Genomic DNA, 27461 nt, shown 5'->3' on the forward strand with positions numbered 1-27461 from the left:
CATGTTTGCATGTGTTTGATTTACAATTGTTAAGATCAGTATTACATTTGTGCTTCATATTTTAAAATGAAGTGATTGTATTGTAATGCCCCTCAGCGTGACAAATGATGCACAGAGTCGCTGGTATAGCGAGTCGGTCTTTTATTAACAAATTTAGCAGTTTTATCACACAAACGGGAGCTGTTGTTACGCCACAACTCACGCGCAGACAATCCCTCAGGCATACTGCCTAACCCCCGTTCTTGGGTCCTCCCTTCTCTCCGTGTGTGTCGTCCTGGGACCCCAACAAGCCCAGCCCCCAAACATGCATAACACAAGCACTGAACGTTACACTATGTTATGATGATTGAATGTTTTTTTTTTTTTTATTCGTCTTGTTCCTTTACAGATTGACAGTGATGTCATAGTACTGATGGACGATTCCACGCTTGCCAATTATGTCCCTTGATCATAGCATTCTCTGAAAATGCTATATTGAACAAATTACTCATTGTGAAACACATACTCCCAGATAATACAGAAGAAGCTGACATTGGATCTGGAGTATTGAGAGATGTTCTCACATGCTTCTGGCAAGAATTCTATGACAGATGCACCCTTGTACAACAATTAAAGTACGGTGAGACCTCAACTTACGAACTTAATTGGTTCCCAGACAGGGTGTGTAAGGCGAAAAGTGTGTATCTAAAAAAACTGCTAAAAATTCCCATAGGAAACCATTAAAATGGGAATAATCTGTTCCCGGGTTTCCATAAAATATACTTTTCAACTAAATAAACTTTAAAAATACACACAACATACCTTATTCTATGTATAATAAAGTAAAAAAAAAAAAAGAAATACACTGCATTGTATCATAAAGTCACTTAATTTACATTTGTGATGGTCATTGATGGCTTGATGGAATGGCGTCGAAGGTCAAAGGGAATTGCTGTTTGGAAAGAGATGCACATTACACGAGGACTGTAATTAAAGAAATAAACTGTGCTGTAAAATAAAGTTGTATTTACCTTTTTGATGGTCGTTGATGGTTTATGGAAGGAGAGTCACCTTCCATAAGGACTGTTAGTAACTTAACCTCTGGTGTGGCTTCTCTTCTTTTTTCTTTGGAGACTCCTCATCATTTTTGCTGATTAAAAACCTCTTAATTGACACCTGTTGCTTTTTGACATGTAAGGTTTTACGAAGCTGAGGCATCACATTATTGTTCATCATGTTGATGATTATCATAGCCACATTCTTTTCTGAATGGAACTGTTCGGTAAAAGCCTGCACATCATTCCACTTTGCCAACATTGCCTTTATGAGCTCACTTGATGCTGCAGCCATCTCCTCCTCAGATGTTCTCGAACCATCCGTTACTGGCTTTAAAATCTTCAATAAGCGGCAAACTTCCAGCTTGGCGCATGGCGATATCGGCGTGAATTAGCTGTGCTTTCTCGCATAAAATAGCTTTACTCACGCTGTCGCCGGATAGCTGCTTTTCGTTAATCCAAATTAACAGAAGTTTTTCAACTTCTTCGATTGCCCGAGACCGTCGCTTTGAGAGCACGGAAACCCCTTTGGCAACAGACGCACCTTTGATGGCCTTTCTGTTCCGGAGAATGCATATGCTTCAAATGCTACAAATGCTTAGCGTAGCCGTGCTCGGCCACTAAATAACACATACGCACACCTCATTCGTGTTTTTCAATTATCTCCTCCTTTCAGCGACGGTGATTTTATTTTGTGTCTTCTTGGGCTGAACACGAGCCTGTGGTGTTTTTTTTTCGGTCCCATCATAGGAAAAATTATCAGCAAAAAGCTCCAAGTAGGCGATCGACGTGTGCATTCAATGAGAGGGGGTTTGGAAAGTAGCGCAGTCTGGAGCGCTGTCCGGTTGTGTGCTTCCGCCGAAGATCACTCCGCCAGATCCGAAGGTAGTGTGCTTGATAGACCAGCCGTGCCGGTTGTGTATTATGAATGGTGCTTATTGTAAGGTTTAATTTTCATAAATTTGACATTCGTAAGATGAAAAGTTCGTAAAGTAAGGTGTTTATATATATATATATATATATGTGACGGGTGTCACAACAGTGACTGTCTTCATCTCCACGATGCTGCTGTATTAATGAAGACGAGACGCGTGGATGTGTCTTTTTATTTCTTTTATTTCTGCAACACAGTATGGCAGAAGGGATGGGTGAAGTCGCATGGGTTTCGTCTTGTGATTAACCTGAATCTCCTCGAGATTGTTCTCAAATGCAAAATATTGTAGATAACAAAACAGAATTAACAACGTGTGATCGTATAGTGGTTATTTACAGAAAAAGAGAATACAACACAAGTTCACTGTTATTTACAAGATGTCCCTGAACGCATCATGGGCGGAGACTCGGCAGAACACGCGGTGCGCTTGTAATGGCTGGCGCACAGTTCAACCAGCCACGGACACTCACGGGCAAATGAAGCACGACACAAGAAACTAAATATTGTTCAATAAAAACGAAATGAAACAATTATTACCTGCAACACAGTATGGCAGAAGGGATGGGTGAAGTCGCATGGGTTTCGTCTTGTGATTAACTGCGCAATAGAAAAGCACTATGAAGCTAAGTTCCACTCGACAAAACGTGAAGTAAATAATGACACAAAAAGTAATCTGGACTCGAAATGAATAAGGGAACTAATTAGATAACACTAGACAGTAAAAAAGGGGAAACAAAATAAGATATTGTCATGAAAATGCGCGTTAATCAAGACCAACAGAAAATTGCAACTCACCCTGAATCTCCTCGAGATTGTTCTGGAAACTATGGGCGGGACATAGTGCCACACTGTGCGCCGTTGCGTCACTTCCTTCATAATTTAATAATCTAAGCGCACAACTCCGTTACATACACCCCCCTTAAATTATGCAGAAGTGAGGCAACATACACACGGAAGACAACAGAAAGACCAACAGGCACAATAGACAAGGTTATCGGGCAAGGATGTACAAGAATGCTGTCTAATTATGTCACTCATCTGACCAACTACGTCAGGTGACTGGAGTAAGGGATCTGTCGCCGGTGTGTCAGGGTCTGTGTGCTCGTCGGAGATGCACTGTACTGGGTCTGGGAAGGAACTCTGTCCCCACTAACATAAGTGGCCTCAGCTCGCACCTGCCCATTCCCCTCTGTACAAACTACATCACCCTGCATAGCACTACATAACTGTGACAGACTGGAGAAAGGTATCTGTTGCTGGTGTATCAGTTGTCTGTGCGCTCGTCGTAGATGCACTGCACTGGGTCTGGGAAGGAACTCTGTCCCCACTAACATAAGTGGCCTCAGATTGAACCTGCCCATTCCCCTCTGTACAAACTACACCACTCTGGATTGCACTACACAACTGTAACACGGTTGGGAAGCCTCTACCTCTACCAACACACTCATTCAAAGGTGTGCTACTTGTTACTTGTAAGGAGCTCATTCTTAGCCTTAACACACAAAAACACGTACATGAAAAAAAACACACTAATTGCAAAACAGCAGGTAGACAATTAACACACTACATGTATTTCCAAAACGGGGGTCGACACACCGTCCACCGAGTGATGGGACTGCACAGCGTCTTCATTGTGCAGCATCGCGGTCCCAGTCCGAAGTGGAGAGTCACTTGTGATCCGGGTCACGGCACCAATGTGACGGGTGTCACAACAGTGACTGTCTTCATCTCCACGATGCTGCTGTATTAATGAAGACGAGACGCGTGGATGTGTCTTTTTATTTCTTTTATTTCTGCAACACAGTATGGCAGAAGGGATGGGTGAAGTCGCATGGGTTTCGTCTTGTGATTAACCTGAATCTCCTCGAGATTGTTCTCAAATGCAAAATATTGTAGATAACAAAACAGAATTAACAACGTGTGATCGTATAGTGGTTATTTACAGAAAAAGAGAATACAACACAAGTTCACTGTTATTTACAAGATGTCCCTGAACGCATCATGGGCGGAGACTCGGCAGAACACGCGGTGCGCTTGTAATGGCTGGCGCACAGTTCAACCAGCCACGGACACTCACGGGCAAATGAAGCACGACACAAGAAACTAAATATTGTTCAATAAAAACGAAATGAAACAATTATTACCTGCAACACAGTATGGCAGAAGGGATGGGTGAAGTCGCATGGGTTTCGTCTTGTGATTAACTGCGCAATAGAAAAGCACTATGAAGCTAAGTTCCACTCGACAAAACGTGAAGTAAATAATGACACAAAAAGTAATCTGGACTCGAAATGAATAAGGGAACTAATTAGATAACACTAGACAGTAAAAAAGGGGAAACAAAATAAGATATTGTCATGAAAATGCGCGTTAATCAAGACCAACAGAAAATTGCAACTCACCCTGAATCTCCTCGAGATTGTTCTGGAAACTATGGGCGGGACATAGTGCCACACTGTGCGCCGTTGCGTCACTTCCTTCATAATTTAATAATCTAAGCGCACAACTCCGTTACATATATATATATATATATATATATATATATATATATATATATATATATATATAGCTAAAACTGCTATGCACAGCTTGGGTAGTGGCAGCACATTTTTCGGACCCTCGCACACATATGAAGATTGCATCGCTTTATTGGCCAGATATTCCCCCCCCCCCCCCCCCCCCCGCAGAGCGTGATCGTCTGGCGGCAACGCACAGCGATCCCGCGCCCCCGAGCGCCGACGCCCACCCGCCTCGGTTCTAGTCTTGGCCGCACCGCGGCCAGCGTCGGTGGACACTCCCCCATCTGGTGCCTCCACACGGTCGATTGCTGCGCAAAAGTGAGATGCTGCCTGGCTGGCCAAAATTGTCTTACACATTCCCAGCCTGCTATCGCATGCCAGTGTCTGGCGGCCGTAGTCGTAAGTACGGATGTTTGTAAGTCGTGCTGGTCCTAAGTCGGATGTTACCAGTATATATACGGTGTGTGTGTGTGTATATATGTTGTGTGTGTATATATATATATATATACACACAATATATATATATATATACACACAACATATATATATATATATATATATATATATATATATGTTATCGCATCTCGTCCAGACCACGGATGTTAAGACCCGAAAACTCCTCACCATCCACGGAGGGTTCCATCCCAAGTCCAGCACCCTGAGACTGTACACAAGCCGTAAGGAAGGAGGCCGGGGACTAGTGAGTGTGAGAGCCACTGTCCAGGATGAAACATCCAAGCTCCATGAATACATCAAAGAGAAGGCTCCAACGGATGATGTACTCAGAGAATGTCTCAGTCAATGGGGAACAGAGGATGAGGTGCTGGAAGCACCAGCCACGGGATGTACCACCGAACCATAGCAGAAGTGGCTGATCTCAAGAAGTCCTATCAGTGGCTAGAGAGGGCTGGCCTAAAGGACAGCACAGAGGCACTCATCCTGGCTGCCCAAGAGCAGGCCCTGAACACCAGAGCCATAGAGGCAGGGATATACCACACCAGACAAGACCCAAGGTGTAGGTTGTGCAAAGATGCACCTGAGACAATCCAACACGTAACTGCAGGGTGTAAGATGCTGGCAGGGAAAGCCTACATGGAGCGCCATAACCAGGTGGCTGGCATAGTCTACCGAAACATCTGTGCGGAGTATGGACTGGAAACCCCAAGGTCAAAATGGGAAACACCTCCCAAGGTGGTGGAGAATTACCGAGCAAAAATCCTGTGGGACTTCCAGATACAGACTGACAAGATGGTAATGGCCAACCAACCAGATATCGTGGTCATAGATAAAGGGGAAAGGAAAGCCGTTGTCGTGGATGTAGCGGTCCCGAGTGATGGGAACATCAGAAAGAAGGAACATGAGAAAATCGAGAAATACCAAGGGCTCAGAGAGGAGCTGGAGAGAGCCTGGAAGGTAAAGGTGACAGTCGTGCCTGTGGTGGTCGGAGCACTTGGGGCAGTGACCCCCAAACTCGACGAGTGGTTGCAACAGATCCCGGGAACAACATCGGATATCTCGGTCCAGAAAAGCGCAGTGCTGGGAACAGCACGGATACTGCGCAGAACCCTCAAGCTTCCTGGCCTCTGGTAGAGGACCCGAGCTGAAATGGGGACAGACACCACCCATGGTGGGTGAGACGAGGATTTTTTTTTTTTTTTTTTTTATATATATATATATATATGTAACATCCGATTTATGACCGGTGCGAGTTACGACCACCCGCACTTACGACCGCAAACGCCAGACCCCTTTTTTTTTAATTCTACGCTGGGACCGCTACAGTGGCAGCCCGGCAACTCTGCAGTGTGTTTGTGATGCATTTGGCAGAATAAAGACTCCAGATGCTCCTTCTTGTTTAAATTGAACAAGTAGGATGTTTATTTGCCGGAGCAAAGAGAGCAACCGCCTCTCTCAGCAGTCTACAAGAACAATTTTTTTATCGCAGTCAAAGGACCATATGTAGCGTCGTGGCTGCGTTGCCAGATGCGCTCAACATTCAGCATGCCTCATTTATCTTAACAGAGAATATTACAGCATGGCACAAAATGAGGATACAAAATAACTTTCTTCACAAACGCGTACGACAATTTTGGCCAGCCAAGCGTGTGATGGTGTTGCACTACCTGTCACAATGGCACCTGCGGGGGGAGTTTCCGCCGAGGCGGGTGGGCGTCGGCGCTCGGGAAGAGGGTCCTCCGACGCCGGCCAGGGCGAAAGCCGAGGCGGGTCGGCGCTCGAGCCCGCGTGATCGGCGCGACGAGAACGCCCACAACAGGCCCACGCTGCCACCGCCTCTTTGACACTTTTTTCCTTCAGCGTCCGCCTAAGTCCGTGCGTGTGTGTTGGGCGACCTCTTCTGGCTTCTCTGTTAGCAGGGAGAGTGACTTTTCAATAGCACGTATGCGTGGGAAGCTGTGCGTATTTGAGTCAGCAGAACGATACAGAAATAAAAATTGATAATAGGAAATATAAAATGATAAAAATGACACTAAAAGTTATACGATTTATAATTGAACTGTAAGCAGTTTGGTATATCATAGAAAACATTTTTTAAAAACAACAGATTGACATCGTATACTATTCTGTCGCATAAACCTCGCGTCTGCCATTTTTAATGCTTTTCGATTTTCGACCGTTTGACTTACGACCGTTTTGTCGGAATGGAACCCGGTCGTAACTCGGACGGTCGATTGCTGTGCAACAGTGAGATACTGGCTGGCCAAAATTGTGCTACGAGGACCTTGCCTGGCACAGATTTAAAAAAATAAAGGGTCTGGCGGTCGTGGTCATAAGTAATGGTGGTCGTATGTCGCACCGGTCGTAACTCGGATGTTACCTGTATATATATATAAACACACAGGTAACATACGATTTACGATCGAGTTCTGTTCACTCTCGCACAGCAATCCACCGTTCGGACCAACCAGTTGTAAGTCAAAATGGTCGTAAGTCGATGTCAATTCCAAATGTTGAATAGAGACTCGGTGCTAAATGACTTGCAAATGACCTTCGGACGCCGCGGGCGGGTTCTGGGTCGACGATAGTTTACCGGTTGTCCTCTCCCTAGCCTTACACCCCTCTCCGCGCCGACGCGTGACCCGACCCTGCGGCCGTCTGCGGCGCCAACATGCTCAATCCGTCACCTCGCCACGAAGCAGAACGAACTGTCTCAAAGAGGCGCCGGCCATGGGCCTGACGCAACGTTCTCGTTGCAACAATTGTAGCATATGTCACACTGCTACATAATATTGCGACAGTGTGGTAAAGCAGCGGTGACGATATGCCCACAGTTAGACAAACATGTTCATCTAAGATGTTCGTCTAACACCCCTAGGTGTTAAAGTAATGTGCTTCTTGTGTTCAGATACAGAGATACCATTTCATACATATCGTTCAACAAAAAATATATGCGATATAAATTATTTATTGTGCAGTGAAACTTTAGTCTCCGAACAATCCTGGTAATTTTCCATCCCTCGTCATATATGCTACATTATTAATGGGCAAAATGCGATCAAACAGGGTTGACTAATCAAGGACAGAAGATCAACCTCAGTACAGGTCATTCTTGTCAGCGACAATTGAAATATAAGACTGGACTTGCTATTGCCCTGAGTACAGTAGATTGACTGATCAATGCTTTGAAGAAACCGTGACTGTCAATAAAAATCATGGCTGATCAAAACAAAAATAATAAAAGATTGCACTGAATTTGTACTAAATTAGGGTTTTGCAGTCAGATTTGTATTGCTTGGTCATTCTTTGGGGTGTTTCAAACATACAACACTTCTTAATGTCTACTTTGGAATGTGTTTGAAATGACATACTGGGACCAATGAGGCCATTACAGTTTATGTATCAAAAATGTCTGATTTGGTAAAGTATAGAACAAATTCCATTCACAAAATTCATATATATTTATATGAATTTTGTGAATGGAATATATAAATATATATTTATTTATTATTGTATCTATTTTTTCTTTCTATGCTTGTCTGTGACTGTAAAGTGTCCTTGAAAGGACACTTTACAGGAGGGGTCGGGATCATTAAAAGAGCCATATATATCTTTTAATGATTGCATATGGCTCGCCGATAAATATTAATATAATATTCTTGCTTTTTTCTGTTCATTTTCTGTTGGGGCTGCAGTTGGCAGAAAGCGCAATTTTGATTGGATGACGCTGAACTAGGTTGGCGGAAAGCGCAATTTTGATTGGATGATACTGGCCGTCAGTTGAAACAGGTAAACGGCCCGTTAAATGAGCCCGACGAGTAAAAAAAAGTACACTTCAGCTTGAATATACCGAGAATTTTCCCTTGTGGAGAGAAAAAGTTCTGATTCTAATTTGCAATGAAACAATACCATTGATGAAACAGTCGAATGTGAGTGACATTTTAACAAGCCCCATGTTAACGTTAGCATCAATATACTTCTGTGAGAAGTATTTTGCATAGCAAGTGTGGAAACTAATGAGCTGTGTGCAGGCTAGCTGGCAGTAACTTCGCGTATGGAGACGACAAGTTGACTTTCCGATCGTTTTTTACGCTGGATTTTTACCAATCGTGAGGAACGGAAAACCATTCATGTTAACGGTGAGTACTATCACAAAGTTATTTTAAATAATACATTCTGACATTTTGTTGAAAAGTGGCCGTGCGTGTGTGTGTGTGTGTTCGCGCGTGTGTGTTGAGGCTATCACTGAAAAATATTTCTAAATATTTTACTTGTATGGCTCTCTTAGTCAAAAAGGTTCCCGACCCCTGCCTTACAGTCACAGACAAGCATAGGTACGATAATAAATAAAATAAAAACAAAAATAGAGTGCAATAAATCTTAAAATTCATTTCACTTTCACCACGCAAGGTTGCATTCCTGCCTCCTTGTTGCTTGGTTTGACCTTGGCACACTGATGGCTATATTTCAATCTGGATATTGTGCAAGATTGACAAAGATGTCTTCCTCTGAGAATTGACGAGAATTAGTGGCCCCACACCCTTTCTGATCTCAGTGCACAGTGGTCCACTTGTCAGCGCGTCTGGCTTTAGTGTTGGGTAGGCAGGAAGAATAGGGCATTTAGCTGCGTTTTGGTTTATCAAAGACAGGTTTTGTGGCTTACAACTTCCTAAATGGCCGAGTTTAAACTCGATGAGTTTGTTGCTGATCCTTCTGCTGAGCAATTTGATCCTGAGTTGGTGAGTTGCTTAAGTTAGCCTGCACGCAGCTTGAACTGGAGAAAGTTTGTCATGCAAATATGGGAGAGCCCCACGGTATGGTAGCTCCTGCTACCTTTGATGCTAGTAGGCATGTTCGTTTTGTTCCTCCTTTTAACAAGGACGATGTTAATACCTACTTTGTAGTATTCGAGCGTGCTGCTGTATCTTTGAAATGGTCGAGAGAGGTGTAGACATTGCTATTGCAGTGTGTCCTCACTGGTAAAGCCCAGGTGGCGTATGCATCCCTGGCAGCTGCAGACAGCATCGAGCAGCTAAAGGCTGCTGTGTTGAGAGCGTATGAGCCCTGCCCAGAGGCTTATCGGCAGAAGTTCAGATGCTGTAAGCAACAGGAGGCGCAGACGTTCGCTGCGTTTGTCCGTGAGAAGGAATTGTTATTTGATCGGTGGTGTGCTGCAGAGAGGGTGACAACCTTGGCTGACTTGAAAGAGCTAATGATACTTGAGGACTGCATCCCAGTGATGGTCACTAATTATCTCAATGAGAGGGAGGTGACCACCTTCTATAAGGCTGGTAGCCTTGCCGATGCTTTGCTTTGCTGAAGAGTCGTCTGTAAAGACTGCCACTCTCGTAAAGATATCTTCTCCAGTATTGAATGGTTCTGAGCTAAAAAGGATATCTGAACGTGAGGTTTATGCTCCGTTCATGATGGAGGGCTTTGTGTCTCTTAGTCCTGGGGATAGTAAAGTACCTGTATCTATCCTTTGAGAGACAGGAGCTATCCAGTCCTTTATTTTGAAGGATATATTGCCATTTCCTCACTCAACTGCAGAGTCTATTGTGTTGGTAAAGGGGTTTGGCATGGAGTAAGGAGGACTGGAGGAGTTCCTTTGCAGACCCTCATTCTTAAGTGTGACCTGGTTTACAGGTCCCGTTAGGGTGGGCATTCACCCGTGCTTCCCAATTGAATGGGTGACCTTCTTGCTTGGGAATGATCTGGCAGGAGGCAAAGTTCTGGTCAAGCCTAAGGTAACTGCGGTCCCTATCATCTCTACAAGTCCAGAACTGTGTGGAAAGCTGGAAAGTCTCTCACCAATCTGGTGGTGCTGTATGGCAAGAGGGACAAGTACAATGAGGCAGAACCGCTGTGCAAGTGAGCGCTGGAGATACGAGAGAAGGTGCTGAGCAAGGACCACCCGGACGTGGCCAAGCAGCTCAACAACTTGGCCCTGCTGTGCCAGAACCAAGGCTGGTACAAAGCTTGCAAAGACGACAGCCCCACCGCCACCACCACCCTGAAGAACCTAGGGGCGCTCTACAAGCGGCAGGGCAAGTTCAAGCTGGCCGAGACCCTGGAGGAGGCCACCACACGTCCCAGGAAGCAGGGTAGGGACACGACCCACAAGCAGTGCGTTGCTGACGTGCTGGGGGAGCCCAAAGCCCGCAAGAAGCAGCGCACCCGCGAGAGCTTAAACACCGTCACAGTTTTGGTCCTGCTTGCACCGATTTATTGTGTTGTCCCAGGACAATCACAATCTATGTGTGGGGGTGTTACGTGCTTCTCGCTCCTCTAGAGGTCAGTGATATAGGGTGAGGGTAGTTCAGTCATTCCTGTTCTCCCCTCCTCCCCTTTGGAGGCCACATGGAGCCTGCTAATGGCTGATGAGACACACCTGGATCCTTGGCAGCCTACAAAAGGGGCTGCTACAGGCTCACTCACGCTCTCACTTGTCTGCCAAGACCAGACCTTTGGCAGTGTTGTTCTTTGGATTGACTAGCGTCAATAAATTCTTTATTTTTCTAGAACCAACTTGTGTCTGGTCTCCCTTTTATGTTATTGGCTTTGCCGTGCCGTAACATCAAGTCCACTAAAGGATACCGTTAGCCGGGAAATAAGGCCTGCGAGAAGGCCTTGGTGTTGCTAACTCAAAATCTGATTGTTTTATTGACACTTATTTTATGCTACCAGACCCGCAGCATTCTTTTTGAAGGCATTCAGGTAGATTTCTGACCCTGGTAACAGATGATGGCTGAAATTTGATTGGTTAAATGCTTAAACAAAAACACACATCTGGAAGCAGCACAAAAATTGCAAACTCAGTGAAAGGAAGCTGAAAGACAAATTGGAATTATTTAATAATAATTGATGGACAAAATGTAATTACCATCATTCTGTAATTTCTGTTAGTTTTAGGGCAGCAGAGAAGGCCTTCACCGGTATTATGTACCTAAAATGTAATGGTTGAGTGGGAGACATGGACAGACTGTCAGTGTCTTTACCATCTGGATCAGTGTTCGATTAAATCGTTCCTGTTTTAGGAACAATCAGTGGGGCCACAGGGAGGGGTCCTCTGCCCCCCCAACCTGAGAGTCGGGACCTATCATAGCTGTGTCCGGCGCCACCATGTCTGGACATTAGGGATATATAAATGGGGCCGATACGACCAGTCAGACTTTAGTTCGCTGACGAAGCCTCTTGGATAGGAGGCGAAACGTCCGAAACCTTCACTTTTGTACAGATGACGGCTGAAGAAACCTTCTCATCGATTTCACTGTAGTATCATGTCAAACTTGTGTGTTATGTAATAAACACACAACGCATTCTACCGATTCACATATACAATTGCAGTCGATTAACCATCTCTGTAGTACTCCGGCACATAATATGGGTGTGCACCATACATCCAAGGCATGTTCTGTTCACCATAACATGGTATTCTTCCTACAATGTAACAAGATGGAGAACCAAGGCTGTCATACGTGAATACCTTGGGTCCCCTGTGCTCTCGTCGTGGCCGTTGATTTTCTCCAACATCAGAATTACTGGGGGGTCGATGGGGCAAGGGGGGCACACCTCCACAGGTGGATCATTTTCCTGCCCAATGTTGTCCTCAGGGGTTTGGTCAATTTCCGCAGCTCCCGGCTCTGTCCCTGGCAGTTCATACTGCGGTTGGTTGTCATCATGATGGGTTGTCTCCACAAAACTCACATCACGCAGTTCTGGCGAGTCTGGTATGGCAATCTGGCGATGCAACACTGGATAATACTCTGAATCCATCTCTGGCGTCTTGCTCGATCATTGCCGAGTGGATTTTTTCTTTGACTGGGGCCTTAATGGCGTCTCTAATGGCAAATGATCACATGGCAGCGAGAGATTGTGGTGGAGTATCCTATATCTGCTCTTCCCCCTGTCCGGTTTCAGCTCATAAACCGGAATGTCTTTGCTGACTTGACGAAGCACTGTTTGAACAACATCCTACCAGTAGTTTCTCAGTTTGCTTGGACCTCCGCGTGGGGTTAAGTTTCGAACTAAAACACGATCACCGGGCAACAGGGTGGAATACTTTAGTTTACTGTCATATAGTGTCTTACTCCTAGCAGCAGCTTTGTTGTTATTTTCTCGCGTGATCACATACACTTCCTCCATACCCTGTTTCCACTTCTTCACATAGTCCTGCTGGTTGGTGTCACCCTGGTGAGAGTCTGGAGTCAAACTAAACAACACATCAACTGGTAAACGTGGTGAACGTCCATAAAGTAAGTAAAAAGGTGAAAACCCTGTGACCTCACCTTTGGTACAGTTGTAAGCATAAGCTAATTTGTTTAGTGAGTCTTTCCAGTTACTATTTTTTTCTGTCAGTGTCTTTACCATCTGGATCAGTGTTCGATTAAATCGTTCAACCTGTCCATTTCCCTGTGGGTGGTAGGGGGTTGTCCTTGAACCTGCAACCCCACAGTATTCCTTTAGTTGAGCAAAAAGTTGGTTTTCACCCTGGTCATGGTGAAGCCGAACGGTGAACCCAAACGTTAAGGCATAGTCATTCAATATTTTGTCTGCCGCTCTTTTGCCAGATTTCGACGTTGTAGAATAAACTTCAGCAAAATGTGTAAAATGGTCTACTAGCACAAGCACATATTCATTTACACCAAGAGGCTTCGTCAGTTCGCTGAGAAGCCTCTTGGATAAGAAGCGAAACGTCCGACACCTTCAAAAAAGTACAGATGACGGCTGAAGAAACCTTCTCACCGATGGACCACTCCTGTACGACTGAGAGCTTACACAGACGTAAAATGAAAATTAGAAAGTTCTGCAACCCACCTGCACCCAGTTGCATTTAACTTAGCAGTAGACAGTACATAAGTGAGTTAATCGATGAGAAGGTTTCTTCAGCCGTCATCTGTACAAAAGTGAAGGTTTCGGACGTTTCGCCTCCTATCCAAGAGGCTTCGTCAGCGAACTGAAGTCTGACTGGTCGTATCGGCCCCATTTATATATCCCTAATGTCCAGACCTGGTGGCGCCGGACACAGCTATGATAGGTCCCTACTCTCAGGTTCGGGGGGGCACGGGACCCCCCCCTGTGGCCCCACTGATTGTTCCTACATTCCTGACTAACGATTGGCCTATTACACCCACTCCCCCCGGTATCACCTCATCAGCATAACGACCCTCATCAGCATTGCGAAAGTTGCCTAACCTGTTTTGCCTGAGCAGGCTATTGTATGAACGTAATAGGCCAATCGTTAGTCAGGAATGTAGGAACAATCAGTGGGGCCACAGGGGGGGGGTCCCGTGCCCCCCCGAACCTGAGAGTAGGGACCTATCATAGCTGTGTCCGGCGCCACCAGGTCTGGACATTAGGGATATATAAATGGGGCCGATACGACCAGTCAGACTTCAGTTCGCTGACGAAGCCTCTTGGATAGGAGGCGAAACGTCCGAAACCTTCACTTTTGTACAGATGACGGCTGAAGAAACCTTCTCATCGATGGACCACTCCTGTACGACTGAGAGCTTACACAGACATAAGTGAGTTAATTATTGTCACTAAACACAGTGAAGAATGGTGCATAGTACAAATAATCACGAAACTTGTCTGTGATTGCGCACTTAAGAGCCAAAAATTCTAACTTGCCCAAGTGTAAGTTATAAATATTCTTAGCTGCCGTTAAAGTCCGAGAGCCATAGGCTATCACACGTAGTTTGCCATTTTATCTTTGGTACAACACAGCACCTAAACCCCGGTTTGTTGGCATCTTTATGCAAAATGAAAAGGCTGGTATGCAAAATGAAAAGCTGCGCAAAGTCAGGAAAACCTAAAACTGGTGGTTGAACTAAACAGTCTATTGGCCGCTCTAACATTGACTGATGCTCATCAGTCCACTCAAGACGTGTTTTAGAAGGCACACTGTTATGTCTCACTTTCCTTTTTTTTCCTTTGGTGCTGCTGAATCTCAACATTCCGAGGGACTTTAAGCAAATCATACAAGGGAGTAGCAATACAAGATAAATCTGTGATGTATTGCCTATAATAGCTTAATAGTCCCAAAATGTCTCGAAATTCACAATACCTGGCTGCCTGTTTTTCAGGGCACGCACTGCTGTTGTATCTGCCGGGTCCATCCTGCTCCCCTCAGCAGAGACAATCCTGCCGAGGTACCTCACTTCCGGTTTGAAGAGTTCACACTTACGTTGTTTGAGTTTTAATCCATTTTCTCTGAGACGTCGCAACACTCGCCTGACGTCCTCAACGTGGTTGTCAAATGTCCCGCTGAAAACAAGAATGTCAAAATAGGGGACACGTATTTCGTCCCGTAAACCCTCCAGCCATTGTTCCATACACCGCTGTAACGCTGATGGTGTATTCATGAGTCCAAAAGGGATTCGAAGGGAGAGAGAGATGAACTGGGAGGGCATTTATATGGTGCACAGTGTGCGATGCGATAGGATGTGATGTAATGTAGATGCACTATCATGTAAGGGAAGGCAGGATATAACGTATCAGGAAGTCCAAAACGTAAACAAAGATTAGAAAGCGATGTTTAAAGACGTTCGTATAGTGAATATAGGACCAACATGCCCCCCCCCCCTGTCAAACATATCAAAACATCGGTGGAGGTGAACATAAAGGAGAATCATAAAATAAAACAATCACAATGGAAACAATCTCAAATTAAAGTCATGTCATTCGCTACAACAGTCAAATCTTCATGGCATCCTGGATGGTGATCACCAGGACGACAAGGAGGAACAAAATTGTTTGTAGCATTTGTCGAAAGCAGGCCCCAGGGTCTGATACGGATGAGCTGGTGACTGGGAAAGAGGGTGTGATCTGTCGACTCCAGTGACGTGCATCGGGAATCTTCTTGACGAACGATGTCCTCGCGAATCCAGATGAAGCTTGTGGCTGCTAAGACTGCTACAGCTCCGGAACCGGTCCATCCCACGTTGGTGTGGTCCACGTCATTCTCTTCAGACCCCAGCTCCGTCCTGTGGAGAACAAAAGAAGACTTGTGCCAGGTCACATGTCAAAAGAATGGTTTCATTCTACACATCACACTTTCTTGGTGTTTCCTTCCCTATCAGTCTGTCTCATTGTCTAGGCTCTGCAATGTATTCTCTCACAGCAATGGCAGTAAGTCATTGTTAGATGTTAGTTGGTTAGTACATGTCAGTGGTTAGTGAGTCTGCATTTCTGGAGGGCACAACTTTCTTGGGGAATGACATTGCAGCCAACATCACTCATTACCAAAAGTGAAAATTTTGGTAATGGGGATCTGAGCTATTGTCACCCCCCTCTGTTGAGACATGAAAAGTCTCAATTTGCCAACTGGGAACGTGTATGCATGGAAAACACTATCCATTTTTGACATTGCACAGATTATCAATTTGTATAAAGCCATTTGTCAATCACTGTTCCAAAATTTTGGAGGCCATATTACGGCATGACCCTCAACACCCGCATGGGAACCAAGTCATGTGGCGTCTACCACGAAAATTTTGTACATTGAGCACACCTTCTCCTGCTGTTACTCCTCTGCTGGCACCCAAGCAAATAATATCAGCAAATTTTTGTGGGGTAGAATTTGCATGTGGCCAAATTGTATGGGTGGAGGACAGCCTTCTACAATTCTTTAGCACAAGTTGACATGGTTAGCAACATTATGGCAATCTGCGTAAACTGTCATCATACTCGCCTTTTGTCATTCAGTCGGAGGGCACCAGTTGACAGTCAGTTTCGCTTCTGCATCGGACATCCATTCGCGCAACCCAGCTTCATCTCCGGTCACCCTGGCACGGATGCACCAGGAGTTCTTCCCTTCTGAAGAATCTCCTTCTCCCAATTCTGAAAGAAGCTGGTTAGCGTGGAAACCCTATACAATGTAATATCTGATTCCGCCTGCATCTCTGTCTGACACCGGCACCCACTCAACTTATCCGTCAATTGGATTCTTACCAACCTGAACGGCGAGAAATTCCCTTAATGTGCACTGCAGTCAATTACTTTAATGTGCACTCCATTAAATATATAATAATAATGGTAATTCGTAATCAAATTAATCTCAACAGGTTACCCTGCCTTTTTAGTCGTAACTTTAAACTGCTTTTGAACTGACAAATGTCATCGCAAAGGCAGCCAGAAGATAAATTAGCATTTGCGGCTGTCTTAATAAATGTTGGATTACCACAATCGAATCCCCAACGTTGGATATTTTTTCGTTCGATCAAGCCTAATTGTCACAAATCGTCGCACGCTAGATGGTTGGATGAGAAATATTTTAACAGCATTCTGAATGTCTAGCATCAAAAATCTGTCAGAAAAAATGCGCTGAAAAAAATATGTGCAAAATAAGAATTGTCATGCATTTGAAAAATGCCAAAAACGATATTTTTGTTGGGTGTGCCAAACTCTAGATGTGCGGGTGCATTATACCAGCCGTTGCGGCTTTCCTTTGTTAGATCTCCTACGGCAATTGAAACAGGGATTACATTTGTTTAAAAAAATCAAAATGTAGTTCGGATGCTACAACTGTGATTCCACAGCGTCTGCGCCTAGAAAATCACTGGATGGGTGGATGCAAATGGCTTGTGCATCTCACAGTTCACCAATTCGTCCTGCAAATTTAATCATTTCTCAACTCTGTTTGCGAATTGTCGCGGTTCACCACATCAACTGCATAAAAAGCATAATGAAAAAAAGTTTAGTCATCATATTTTGCAAATCAATCTTGTCCTCTTCAAATTAATTTCTCCGCATAGAAACTAATAAAGGTGAATCCAATCAAATTCAATTTGTTATCGTCTATGTGAATAAAATCATCTGTTCTTTGACTTCAGAGTAATGACAATTGTCAGGTCAAAACAAGTGTTATGATCATGTCACAATCATTATTTTAATAAATCTATAAACTTTTATTTTATGAAAAGTCCAACGATATCATCTGGTGAATCTCTTCTAAGTAATTAATCACCACCGAATGTAGTTACATTTACCTCGCCAATTTCATCCAAATCGAGATAAATGTTCCTGTCATTTAGCCTAATTTACTGACTATTGTATTTACTTTTTCCAATTGAACTGTCATTTACGAGAGGTCAACACAGTGGAATGTGGTGGGGGCCCCAGAATTACCTCTGGGTTTTAAAGTTTTGTGCTGACAAAAACCTCGATAAGAGGCATCGTAAATAACTCTGGCTTCTTTCAAATGGCCTAATCAAGCCATATACAGAACAAGGTTTAGCTCAATCTAACAAAACTTATCATATAATTTAATAAATTTACACTTTGTCATTTTATACAATTTCCATATCATTTTGCATTCGCCCAAATCAGGATTTCAAAATTATTCGTCTCGATCACAGACAAAAGCATTGGAATCCTGACTTCAAGGTGTTCAATTCTGGTGTTCTTAGTGAAAACACTTCATCCAATCTAACAAAAACACTTTACTTTTGCCTTCAAATAACTCAAGTTCGGCTTCTGTTCATTCATTTGTCTGTTGGTTTGTTTATTTGTTTACTCAGTCTAATTTGCCTGTCTATTTAATTTTTTTTTCAAGTGTTATAAAAACTGTTATGTCATTCATGAAGACGTCAAGCTGGCGGCATGGTTGGGCAGGTTTCCCGATGAGACAGGATAGTCGTCTGCATGGCACCCCCGTCGAGTCCTCTGGTATGACATGGCAGCCTCTCGTCCTTTGAAAGAAGAGAGAACTGGGCGGCAGAATTTCATGCGGCAGGAACAATGTTTTTTGCACAATACGTTTGTGAATGTTAACGCAAATCTTATTCATTTTATTTCCATTTATTTACCTATTTGGCGAACAAATCAACTTGCTGATTCTAGAATGTGGCTGTGAATTCCCACCCCCCTCTTTCGGGCAGAGAAGAAAGGAGGGAGGACTGGGCTGTCCGCTTTCTCTGGGCAGCCCACCCCCCTTTGTTTTAGCGAAGCTCACACCCAAGGCACCCAGCTCAATGTATCACACAACGCGTGCACATAGACACACACAAACACAAAAGCACACAATGAAACACCAAAAAGACAAAGAACACATAATCGTCCGGTTCAAAATCAATAAATCAATTTTTCACCAGCTCTCGCACGAAAAATTCCAGGAGTTCAACCTTTCTGAAGAATCACCTCCTGGAATTGCTCCGGTCTTACAGCTCAGCAGCCGGGCGTCCGGAAATCGACTCTTAATCCAATCAGGCATTAGAGTTTAGCGTAGTAAATTTACACCCACAGAGCACGGCTAGAATTGGTCTACCTTACCACATTCACCTGCCCTCAAGCTCACCCATGCGCAGATTAACCGTAGTTAGAATTCTTTTGGCCGAAAGAATTCCACAATAGATTCAATCAAAACATAGCTGCATTCTAGCGGTGCCACTCACCCGTGAAACAATCCTGAGCGACAGACACCAAGAAGGGAGGGGCGGCCCACTCGAAGGAAAAAGAGAAACACAGGGCCACTCCTTCCCCCCCTTCCGAAGCCATCAGCTAGGACCCGAAGTCTTCCGGCACCAATAATAATGGGTTTATTATTGGTCCGTCGGTCCCTGATCCATTGCCTCTACGGGCGTTGGTGGCAGAGGATAGTTAAATCATCAGGAGGCCAGGTGTTGAACAGAAAGTTGGTTTAATCTTGAAGACAGCGGAGATATCGCGGTGTCGGCGAAGGAGGAAGCATGGAGAGAGAGCGATAGATGGAATGGGAGAGCATTTATATGGCGCACAGGGATGGTGCACAGGGTGTGACGCAAAATAGGATATGACGTAATGGTGTGCGACATGTAGAGGAAGGCAGGATATGACATATCAGGAAGTCCAAAACGTAAACAAAGATTAGAAAGCGATGTTTAAAGATGTTCGTATAGCGAATTACCCCAACAAAGGTGTTCGGTTCTAATTCTTGTTTCTCATCTGGTTCGGTGTTCAACGAAGTTCTGTGATAAAAATATCATCGAGGACGATAGATGGTGAACAAAAAACGACAGGACCTCCCGCTCTGACTAGTTTTGAACGCACACAGCAGCGATTTGTTGTCCAATCAACTACGGACAAGTATGTTGGGGGAACATTTAGACTGAAACTTGATATGTCCGGTTAAAACTTCGTTTGTCTTTCCTGGTTCGCGCATTGTCTGGAGTTCACTTGATAAAAATATCAGCAAGTACAATGGATGGTGAACAAAAAACTACTTTATTCTAATGAGACAGAGAAAGCACTTCTCGTCTCGGTGGGACGAAGACATTAGCACAAGAGCACACAGAACAAAGAGAAAGAGCTCCCGCTCTGACAAGTTTTTAAACATACAGAGTGGCGATCTGTTGTCCAATCAGTTGCGAACAAGTCGACCTTTCCCGTCCAATCGGTTACGAGCAATTCAGTGTTGGGCGGGTCTCAGATTGAAGTTGGAGCTGTTGCTTTTTCCTTCCACGGCTATTGTACTAATAAGACTGATAGTTTTATTTAACTAAATTAGACTGAAATTAAACGTGCACAATTCATAATATATACTAATCTAAACATGAAAAAACATATGTTTACTTAATCTAAACATGAAATAACGTAATATGTTTACTAATGTGCATAAACACTCTATCATTCCCTCCTGTTGTACATTTAAACATCAGTTCATACATTTCCAAAAGATTTCATGCATGCACGTCATACTAATTGCACAGGGAACCATTCTAATCTCATCTATCCAACGTCTAATATTATTTAATTTACCATGGAGAAGGCGAAAAACCTCTATCACAATTTTGCTGCTGTGATATATAACCTCTCCATTTTTGAGGGTTTTTAATGAGGAAAACTCCTTCTCGGCTCTCCGTTTTCTTTTTTGCTTTTGTTCTTTGGAGCAACCACTCTCTGGCCATGGTGTACTATCCCTAGCTACAACACTGGGTCCCCTTCACGCATTTGTTGATACAAAACCTTTGCGTAATTCACCTGGGAATTAGTTATCATATTCATTAGCATTGTTCTTAAGCATGGAATAATACAACCAATGACTAAGAAAATAAGTACAATCACAATTGCGAATGGGATAAACATTCTGAGCAAAGTCTTATACCAAGAGCCCCCAAAGAGCCCGTCAAAGATCCACGGTTGATCAGGCCGGTGATCTTTGGCCATGGCATCTCTGAGATCCCTGACAACAGACAGAGCATCAGTCATGTTTATGGAATTCGCTTCTTCGGGTATGTACGTGCAACAAGTATCACCCACCATAGCACAGACGCCCCCTTGTGGCGCGGTCAAAAGGTCCAAAACCATTCTATTTTGCAGCACCATTTGTCTAATTGCTGCAATTTCAATGTTTTGCATTTCATCTACTTCCAAACTGGCGTTTACAAACACTTGAAACCTGTAGTCAATTGTTTCAATTCGTAGCATGTTTTTAGCTACTCCAATTTGTGGAAAAAGAGCTAACATTACCTTACATCCCGTGCTATGGTGTTTGAATTGTTCTGGAACATCAGTTCCCCAGATCGAATCGTGGGGCTTAAACGACACTCTTCTTTTCACATGATGGTGTGCTGGACGACTGGTAATGATGAAAGTATTGTCAGTTACAGTAACAGGTGCGCACATACCGTAGGCTTTCGGAGGAATAAAAGAATACACTTTCCAACCACATAACCACCAAAGATGTGAAGATACAGGTAAAATGGTGACATTGGTGTTTAACGGTAGCACGTATAAACATCTATTCTCATCTATAAAACCTAGATTTTGACCTGTACCGTACATTGCAACGCATACTGGTAATCTCAATCCGCTCTCGGTCATAACCTGATTTTCAGTTTCCAAAATGGTATCCAAACTTGGAACAATCTCTCCTCTCGAAGCATTGCGAAAAACTGGAAAATGTTGATCAGGTTTATGCGAAGATATTAACATATACGCAGCTCGAGCCATTTTATCTCCAAATACCTTTGAATGCACTCTTTGTTGCGTTACAGAATGTGGCATAAAAGAACAAACAAAGCAATTACTTTTCCTATTTTGTTTAGCAATTAATGTAGCATAACGATACCACGTGTTTGATAACAACGGATTCCAGTCATGTTTTTCTCCTGCAAATGGTTGATATAATGCGTCCATGACATCTGAATTTTGGGCTTTTTTGTCAGGTGTTTCCATCCAGGCTGTCGGTTTGATGTGCGGTTTGCGCTGGAAAGGCGATGTCACGACTGGTGTTGTCAAAGATGACAACATGCATATAGTTACAGGAAAACCAGTGTGATGTTCACGAAAATCAGGACAGAGTCTCAAGTCCATGCATCCCGCAACCTTGTGGGTTACGATAACGAGTTGGATATCTGTCATTGTGCCAGTTCCAGTTCCTAACCAGTTCCCTTGAGTTACCTTTCTGACAATTCGTTTTGCTTCTTGGGCACAGCTATTTTGAACCCATTTTGTTTTGGGCTCAGAATGGACCACAACGGAGTCCCAACCAGTGGTCCAAGTCTTCCCTGACTTGATACGAGCGTACCAAGAACCATGAGGGTAATCACTTCCCGTTTGTCGTGCTTCGTTCCTGAGGAAATAAGAGGAAATGAGATGATTCCTGCATCTTGTAGTGGCAAGCAGGCTACAGGATGTGCCATGCTAGGGCACTTTCCTGTCATCGTTGGTTGCAATGGTGGAGTTTGGCAGGCTGATGGAATGGGAGGCTTTACGTGCGTCATCTGGATTGCCTCCACTAATTCATACAGCAAGATGATGTGGACCAAACCCATGGCTATTGAGTGGTTTGGCTCCGTCTCTCTTCCACCTGCTCCGGATCTGGTTGGTGAACGATTTTGCAGTGGCTTTGATGCACCCAGGTGGATCTCTCGGCGATTTTGATGGCAGTTGGCGTGGTTATCAGCACGGTGAATGGCCCCTCCCACTTTGGCGCCGACCAGGATTTCCGTTTAATCGCTCTGATCAGCACGCGGTCTCCGGGGCGAAGCAGCTTCTGTTCCTGTGGATACAACAGGGCAGACTGCGGCAGTACACAGGCTGACTGAACCTCTTTTGTTGTAAACATTTCACACAACCATTTTGCCAACAAAGCACCTGGATCTGATTCATTTTCTTGCCAGGGCACACCTTCCCATAATGGGAGGATGAAAGGTCTGCCATGCAAGATCTCAAAAGGCGTTAAGCCATTATTAGTGGGTGTTATTCTCATATATAATTTAACCAAAAACAGACATTCAGGCCAAGGTTTGCCTGTTGCCTCCATGGTTTTTCTGAGTCGATTTTTTATAGTGCCATTCGTTCTTTCAACCAATCCTGCACTCTGTGGATGATATGCACAGTGGTTTTTTAATTTAATACCTAAATGTTCAGAAATTTTGGTGATTACGTCATTAACAAAATGTGGTCCATTATCACTCCAAATTATTCTTGGTATGCCATGTTCTGGAATAATATGTTTGCATAATGCTTTTGCAACGGATAATGCATCGGATTTCTTTGAAGGCACAATTTCCACCCATTTGGTGAATGAATCAATTAACACCAAACAGTATTTATAAGAATTACTTGTGCTTAGTTCAATGAAATCCATGTGGACCACTTCAAAGGGGTGTGACCCTTGTGGAAATGTTCCTCTTTTTGGTCGCATGTTACCTTGTGGATTGTGTTTACAGCAAATCAAACAACTCCGACAAAACGTCTGTGTAAGCTCTCAGTCGTACAGGAGTGGTCCATCGATGAGAAGGTTTCTTCAGCCGTCATCTGTACAAAAGTGAAGGTTTCGGACGTTTCGCCTCCTATCCAAGAGGCTTCGTCAGCGAACTAAAGTCTGACTGGTCGTATCGGCCCCATTTATATATCCCTAATGTCCAGACCTGGTGGCGCCGGACACAGCTATGATAGGTCCCTACTCTCAGGTTGGGGGGGGCGCGGGACCCCCCCCTGTGGCCCCACTGAATGTTCCTACATTCCTGACTAACGATTGGCCTATTACACCCACTCCCCCCGGTATCACCTCATCAGCATAACGACCCTCATCAGCATTGCGAAAGTTGCCTAACCTATTTTGCCTGAGCAGGCTATTGTATGAACGATCCAAATTGAACCTCACTCCACCAGACCGGTTTAATGAAGGATTTTGTTGTTTTATAAGAATCGCCTCTTTTACCCCCCTTTCAAACCATCTATGTTCTTTCGCTAAGATTTTAACCTCATTGTCGTCAAATGAGTGGTTGCTAGCTTTAAGGTGCAAATGTACTGCCGATTGAGGCCCACTAGTATTATCCCTGCGATGTTGATAAAGTCTTTTTTAGGGGGTAAAAGAGGCGATTCTTATAAAACAACAAAATCCTTCATTAAACCGGTCTGGTGGAGTGAGGTTCAATTTGGATCGTTCATACAATAGCCTGCTCAGGCAAAATAGGTTAGGCAACTTTCGCAATGCTGATGAGGGTCGTTATGCTGATGAGGTGATACCGGGGGGAGTGGGTGTAATAGGCCAATCGTTAGTCAGGAATGTAGGAACAATCAGTGGGGCCACAGGGGGGGGTCCCGCGCCCCCCCCAACCTGAGAGTAGGGACCTATCATAGCTGTGTCCGGCGCCACCAGGTCTGGACATTAGGGATATATAAATGGGGCCGATACGACCAGTCAGACTTTAGTTCGCTGACGAAGCCTCTTGGATAGGAGGCGAAACGTCCGAAACCTTCACTTTTGTACAGATGACGGCTGAAGAAACCTTCTCAACTCCGACAAAAGTTTTTTGCATACGAATTGAAACCTTTGCTTAAATGGAATACTTTCCCTGCTATAAACACCATGCCCCCTGTTGATATATGTGAACTACCATGGCTCAATCGAGCCACCATAGGGAACATGTTTCTTGGTAAACATGGTTTGTTGCCTATTTTATACAACTCATCAACAAGCTTAGCACCATCGGCAAGTCACAAATCTTTTTCGGACTTTGTAGCTAACGCTTGCATGTCCTTTAAAACTTGTGTAGGCACTAATTCACGCATTTCTTGATTGACCAAATTGAAAGTAGTCTGAGCGGCGTTCTTAGCTGCTGTGTCCGCTCTTGCATTGCCTGAGCTAATTCTGTCTTTAGCTCTCGTGTGCGCTGCACATTTGCATACAGCTACACTTTTTGGAAGGAGGATAGCTTTCAATAAGCCTCTCAATAAATCTGCATGTTCGACAGATTTTCCGTTCGATGTAGTCATTCCTCTGCGGTTCCACTGAGCTGCAAAGCAGTGAAGTGTGGAAAACGCATATTGACTGTCCGTAAAAATCGTCACCGTTCTCCCTTCCGCCCATTTACACGCTTCAGTCAATGCAACAATTTCTGCTGCTTGTGCTGAATATGTGTTTGGTAATGAGCCATCAGCAACAATTTCAACATCGGTCACAACAGCATAGCCTACCCTGTTAGCCCCTGCGTCTGACCTAGACGCAGAGCCATCAACGTACAGGTAGATGCTGTCAGGTAAAGGTATGTCTTTTAAGTCTGGTCGTGGTTTGCAGTTCTCATTTATTCTGTCAACGCATGAATGTGGTTCTCCGTCCACAGGTAGAGGTATAAGTGTCGCTGGGTTAATGCTATTGCACCTCTCAACAGTTATATGTGGTTGTTCCAGCAGGGTTGTCATGATAGACAAATGTCGTGCTGGTGACAAGAAGGTCATTTTTGTGCCTGTAATCAATAAGTCAACTGAGTGTGGTACCATCAGCGTTGTGGGATGAAAAAGTACTAGTTCAGCTGACGACTGAACTGCCAACGCTGCGGCACACACTGCTCTAACACATGCTGGAAGAGCTGCAGCTACTGGATCCAGTCTTTTAGAATAGAATGCAACTGGTCTCAGCTTTTGTCCATGCTTTTGTAACAGGACTGAAGTCATGTATTTGTCTTTGCAGTCAACTGTTTGAACAAAAGGTTTGTCATAGTCAGGTAAAGCTAAGACGCTAGTGTTTGCTATCAATTTTTTTAATTCTGTAAATGCTTTACTGCCCTCTTCGGTCCACTGAATAGAGTCTTTCAGTGCCATTTCGTCTTGGTATATAAGTGTCAATAATGGTTGGGTAACTTGTGCATAATGCGGAATCCAAGTTCTGCAATAATTGCACAGTCCCAAAAACGTCATCATCTGTTTTTTCGTCTTAGGTCGAGGAACCTGCAAAATTGTCTGTTTTCTCTTAGTTGTCAACTCTCTTCCCTTTCTTGACAAAAGATGTCCTAAGAAAACTACTTCTTGTTGACAGAACTGCAATTTATCCAAAGAAGCTTTGTTACCTGTATTCGCTAAATATTGGAACAAAGCTATTGATACAGTCTTGTTCTCATCTTCAGTCGGTGAAGCAATTAAGATGTCGTCAACATACAAAAGAATCTGAGAAGATTCAGGATGTTTAAAATCAGCAATACACGAAGACATTTCCTGTGAAAAAATTGTAGGACTATCTGTAAACCCTTGTGGTAATCTTGTATATGTATATTTTTTCCCATTAAATGTAAATCCGAACCAATGACGTGAATTTTTGTGTAACGGAATGGAGAAAAAGGCATTGCTCAAATCAATCACTGTAAACCATTTTTTGTCAGGTTTTAAACTGTTCAATAATGTGTGCGGGTCTGGCACACACGGAGCACGTGATTGTATGGATTTATTTACCTGTCGTAAATCATGCACCATTCTCCAAACTCCAGATTCCACTTTTTTAACAGGAAATATCGGTGTATTACATTCACAAGTTGGGTCTTCAATCAAAATACCAGCTTTCACCATATCCCGTATTACAGGGGTGATGCCAATAATAGCGTCCTGTTTCAATGGATATTGTTTAAGTCTTGGTCGATAAGTCGTTTTAGGCAATACTTCAACTGGTTTCGCTGTTTTAAGTAAGCCCACATCAGTTTTTCCCGATGACCAAAGGGTGGCAGGGACGTCTGGAAAGTCCTCCGCCCCTAAAGTGGCCATCAGTCATAATTCTAGTGAATCGACCTTTACTGGGTCCCCCATAGCGTCAACTACGAAGGACTCCAGAAAATTCACTTTTTTGGGTTTATACCCTTCTTCTGTTGGTACTAAAGCTATTTGCAATTTTTGTAACAGGTCTCTCCCCAACAAATTTATAGGACACTCTCCACTCAAGACCATAGTGACCTTGTATGGACTTAGTCCCTCATCTAAAATTTTTATTGGTTTGGAAATCGGTAACAATGTCACTTTCCCATCTGCAGATACCACAGAAATTTGTTGTCGACTCGGAGTGACACCTGGAATGGTGTCTCTTAACACTGATCTGCATGCACCACTATCGCAAAGAAATTTGACATCCTTTTTCCCGATTTTTAGCCAATAATAAGGTTTTTCGTTTTCCGGTAAGGTTAAGGCAAACACATTAGTCAAATCCAAGATTTCAACTGGTTTTATTGATTCCCATTTCTCACTGTTGTGATTGTTGTCATCAGTGTTGAAATGGGGTTCCTCGCGTCAATCTGAATGTTTTGTTTTATGTCCTTCACCATATCG

At 43.9% G+C, this 27461-nt stretch overlaps 2 long non-coding RNA genes across 2 annotated transcripts in view; one reads left to right on the top strand and one right to left on the bottom strand.

Annotated features, from left to right (window-relative positions):
- Positions 1-27461, top strand: part of LOC148894533 (uncharacterized) — a 44298-nt gene that overhangs the window by 837 nt on the left and 16000 nt on the right. Inside the window, exon 2 of the long non-coding RNA XR_016115896.1 lies at positions 15032-15097. This is a non-coding gene — a long non-coding RNA (uncharacterized LOC148894533). The remainder of the gene's footprint in view (positions 1-15031; positions 15098-27461) is intronic.
- LOC148894534 (uncharacterized) lies at positions 2035-4484 on the bottom strand. Its single transcript, XR_016115775.1, has 2 exons — positions 2764-4484; positions 2035-2565 (listed from the first exon to the last, which is right to left on the bottom strand). It is a non-coding gene; the product is annotated as an uncharacterized LOC148894534 (long non-coding RNA).

This window comes from Hippocampus bargibanti, linkage group LG08, assembly GCF_051943395.1.
Source record: "Hippocampus bargibanti isolate YZ-2025 linkage group LG08, ASM5194339v1, whole genome shotgun sequence".
NCBI classification, from domain to species: domain Eukaryota; kingdom Metazoa; phylum Chordata; class Actinopteri; order Syngnathiformes; family Syngnathidae; genus Hippocampus; species Hippocampus bargibanti.